Consider the following 5,023-nt stretch of genomic DNA (forward strand, 5'->3'; position numbering starts at 1 on the left):
GCATCTCTGTGTAATCCCAGGCAAAACAATCTGGGTACTCTTTCAACAGAGCTATCATCAGACTCCTCAGATGTGGATCCAACTTCTTGCTGATAAATGTTGGTCGTGGCTTATCCCCAGGACCAATGTCGATCTCTTCTAGCTCGTCAGCCGATGTAAACCCATACCCTAGCTTTCCATCACCTGTAAGATCAATGCTGAACACAGGCGAAATATATGATGAGGGTAATATGGGCCGATTGCCTGAATCGGCCTCCATTTTGATTGCATTATTCAACGACGGTTTACAACTTAGTTTCATTTTTTGGGGCCGATGATGTCTACGTTCCCCCTCCTTTCCTGTAGACAGTGTTGGGCCTCCAAGAGCAGAGGTTTGTAGAACAGCAGCAAGTTTTCCCTTAAGTGGATCACCCAAGGTTTATCGAACTCAGGGAGGAAGAGGTCAAAGATATCCCTCTCATGCAACCCTGCAACCACAAAGCAAGAAGTCTCTTGTGTCCCCAACACACCTAATAGGTGCACTAGTTCGGCGAAGAGATAGTGAAATACAGGTGGTATGAATATATATGAGCAGTAGCAACGGTGCCGTAAAATAGCTTCTTTGGCGTGTAGTTGATGGTGGTAGTATTGCAGCGGTAGTAACACGGTGAAACAAAGAAACAAGCAGTAGTAACGCAGCAGTATTTAGGAACAAGGCCTAGGGATTAGACTTTCACTAGTGGACACTCTCAACATTGATCACATAACAGAATAGATAAATGCATACTCTACACTCTTGTTGGATGATGAACGCATTGCGTAGGATTACACGAACCCTCAATGCCGGAGTTAACAAGCTCCACAATTTGTTCATATTTAAGTAACCTTATAGTGTAAGATAGATCAAAAGACTAAACCAAGTACTAACATAGCATGCACACTGTCACCTTCATGCATATGTAGGAGGCATAGATCACATCAATATTATCATAGCAATAGTTAACTTCGCAATCTACAAGAGATCATGATCATAGCATAAACCAAGTACTAACACGGTGCACACACTGTCACCTTTACACACGTGCAGGAGGAATAGAACTACTTTAATAACTTTGCTAGAGTAGCACATAGATAAATTGTGATACAAACTCATATGAATCTCAATCATGTAAAGCAGCTCATGAGATTATTGTATTGAGGTACATGGGAGAGAGATGAACCACATAGCTACAGCGAAGCCCTCAGCCTCGGGGATGGATTACTCCCTCCTCATCATGGAGGCAGCGATGGCGGTGAAGATGGCGGTGAAGACGGCGGTGGAGATGACTCCGGGGGCAATTCCCCGTCCGGCAGGGTGCCGGAACAGAGAGTTCTGTCCCCCGAATTGGAGTTTCGCGATGGCGGCGGCGCCACAGTAACTTTTCTGGAGTTTCGTCAATTGGTGTCGAAGTTTTAGGTCATGACGGCTTAAATAGGCGAAGAGTCGGAGTCGGAGGGTCGAAGGGGCGACGACACCATAGGGCGGCGCGGCCAGGGCCTGGGCCGCGCCGGCCTATGGTGCAGGGGCCCGATGCCCCCTCTGGTCCTTCCTGGGTGTTCTGGATGCTTCCGGTGGAAATAGGAACTTGGGCGTTGATTTCGTCCGATTCCGAGAATATTTTGTTACTAGGATTTCTGAAACCAAAAACAGCAGAAAACAGGAACTGGCACTTCAGCATCTTGTTAATAGGTTAGTTCCAGAAAATGCATGAATATGACATAAAGTGTGCATAAAACATGTAGATAACATCAATAATGTGGCATGGAACATAAGAAATTATCGATACGTTGGAGACGTATCAGCATCCCCAATCTTAGTTCTGCTCGTCCCGAGCAGGTAAAACGATAACACAGATAATTTCTGGAGTGACATGCCATCATAATCTTGATCATACTAGTTGTAAAGCATATGTAGTGAATGCAGCGATCAAAACAATGTATATGACATGAGTAAACAAGTGAATCATAAAGCAAAGACTTTTCATGAATAGCACTTCAAGACAAGCATCAATAAGTCTTGCATAAGAGTTAACTCATAAAGCAATAATTTAAAGTAAAGGTATTGAAGCAACACAAAGGAAGATGAAGTTTCAGCGGTTGCTTTCAACTTGTAACATGTATATCTCATGGATAGTTGTCAATGCAAAGTAATATAACAAGTGCAATATGCAAGTATGTAGGAATCAATGCACAGTTCACACAAGTGTTGCTTCTTGAGGTGGAGAGAAATAGGTGAACTGACTCAACATAAAGTAAAAGAAAGGCCCTTCGCAGAGGGAAGCAGGGATAAATCATGTGCTAGAGCTTTTCAAGTTTTAAAATCATATAGAGAGCATAAAAGTAAAGTTTTGGGAGGTGTTTGTTGTTGTCAACGAATGGTAATGGGTACTCTAACTACCTCGCCAACCAGACTTTCAAGAGCGGCTCCCATGAAGGACGTTATCTCTACCAGCAAGGTAGATCATCCCTCTTCTCTTTTGTTTACACATGTATTTTAGTTTTTATTTATTTATGGGTGACACTCCTCCCAACCTTTGCTTACACAAGCCATGGCTAACCGAATCCTCGGGTGCCTACCATCAATCTCATACCATGGAGGAGTGTCTATTTGCAAAATTAAGTTGCTTACTGATGAATCAGAGCAAAACATGTGAAGAGAATTATTAATGCAAGTTGTAATTAATTGGGGTTGGGAACCCCATTGCCAGCTCTTTTTGCAAAATTATTGGATAAGCGGATGTGCCACTAGTCCATTATGAAAGTCTGTCAAAAGTAAATGACAAGGTTGAAAGATAAACACCACATACTTCCTCATGAGCTATAAAACATTGACACAAATTAAGAAGCATTTTGAATTGTTTAAAGGTAGCACATGAAGTATTTACTTGGAATGGCAGAAAATACCATGTAGTAGGTAGGTATGGTGGACACAAATGGCATAGTGGTTGGCTCAAGGATTTTGGATGCATGAGAAGTATTCCCTCTCGATACAAGGTTTAGGCTAGCAAGGTTGTTTGAAACAAACACAAGGATGAACTAGTACAGCAAAACTCACATAAAAGACATATTGTAAACATTATAAGACTTTACACCGTCTTCCTTGTTGGTCAAACTCAATACTAGAAATTATCTAGACCTTAGAGAGACCAATTATGCAAACCAAATTTTAGCATGCTCTATGTATTTCTTCATTAATAGGTGCAAAGCATATGATGCAAGAGCTTAAACATGAGCACAACAATTGCCAAGTATCACATTACCCAAGACATTTATAGCAATTACTACATGTATCATTTTCCAATTCCAACCATATAACAATTTAACGAAGAAGAAACTTCGCCATGAATACTATGAGTAGAAACTAAGGACATACTTGTCCATATGCTACAGCGGAGCGTGTCTCTCTCCCACACAAGCATGATGTAATCCAATTTATTCAAACAAAACAAAAACAAAAACAAACCGACGCTCCAAGCAAAGCACATAAGATGTGATGGAATAAAAATATAGTTTCAGGGGAGGAACCTGATAATGTTGTCGATGAAGAAGGGGATGCCTTGGGCATCCCCAAGCTTAGATGCTTGAGTCTTCTTGATATATGCTGGGGTGAACCACCGGGGCATCCCCAAGCTTAGAGCTTTCACTCTTCTTGATCATAGTATATCATCCTCCTCTCTTGACCCTTGAAAACTTCCTTCACACCAAACTCGAAACAAACTCATTAGAGAGTTAGTGCATAATCAAAAACTCACATGTTCAGAGGTGACACAATCATTCTTAACACTTCTGGACATTGCTAAAAGCTACTGGAAGGTAATGGAACAAAGAAATCCACCCAACACAGCGAAAGAAGCAATGCGAAATAAAAGGCAGAATCTGTCAAAACAGAACAGTCCGTAAAGACGAATTTTAAAATGGCACCAGACTTGCTCAGATGAAAATGCTCAAATTGAATGAAAGTTGCGTACATATCTGAGGATCACTCACGTAAATTGGCATAATTTTCTGAGTTACCTACAGAGAATTAGGCCCAGATTCGTGACAGCAAGAAAACAGTTTCTGCGCAGTAATCCAAATCTAGTATTGACTTTACTATCAAAGACTTTACTTGGCACAACAAAACACAAAACTAAGATAAGGAGAGGTTGCTACAGTAGTAAACAACTTCCAAGACACAAATATAAAACAAAGTACTGTAGCAAAATAACACATGGGTTATCTCCCAAGAAGTTATTTTCTTTATAGCCATTAAGATGGGCTCAGCAGTTTTAATGATGCACTCGCAAGAAATAGTATTTGAGGCAAAAGAGAGAATCAAGAGGCAAATTCAAAACACATTTAAGTCTAACATGCTTCCTATGCATAGGAATCTTGTAAATAAACAAGTTCATGAAAAGCAAAGTAACAAGCATAGGAAGATAAAACAAGTATAGCTTCAAAAATTTCAGCACATAGAGAGGTGTTTTAGTAACATGAAAATTTCTACAACCATATTTTCCTCTCTCATAATAACTTTCAGTAGTGTCATGAGCAAACTCAACAATATAACTATCACATAAAGCATTCTTATTATGAGTCTCATGCATAAAATTATTACTACTCCCAACATAAGCATAGTTATTCTTATTAATTGTAGTAGGAGTAAATTCAACAAAGTAGCTATCATTATTATTCTCATCAAGTGTAGGAGGCATAGTATTATCATCATAAAAATTACTCTCCATAGTAGGCGGCACTAAAAGACCAATATCATTATAATCATCATAAATAGGAGGCAAAGTATCATCAAAGAAAATTTTCTCCTCAATGCTTGGGGGACTAAAAAGATCATGCTCATCAAAACCAGCTTCCCCAAGCTTAGAATTTTCCATATCATTAGCAACAATGGTGTTCAAAGCGTTCATACTAATATCATTGCTACTAGCATGCAAATAAGATTCCATGGGTTTTTTAATTTTCGCATTAAACCATTCATGTCTTGACTCAGGAAATAGAATAAAAAGCT

This window comes from Lolium perenne, chromosome 7 (assembly GCF_019359855.2).
Source record: "Lolium perenne isolate Kyuss_39 chromosome 7, Kyuss_2.0, whole genome shotgun sequence".
NCBI lineage: Eukaryota > Viridiplantae > Streptophyta > Magnoliopsida > Poales > Poaceae > Lolium > Lolium perenne.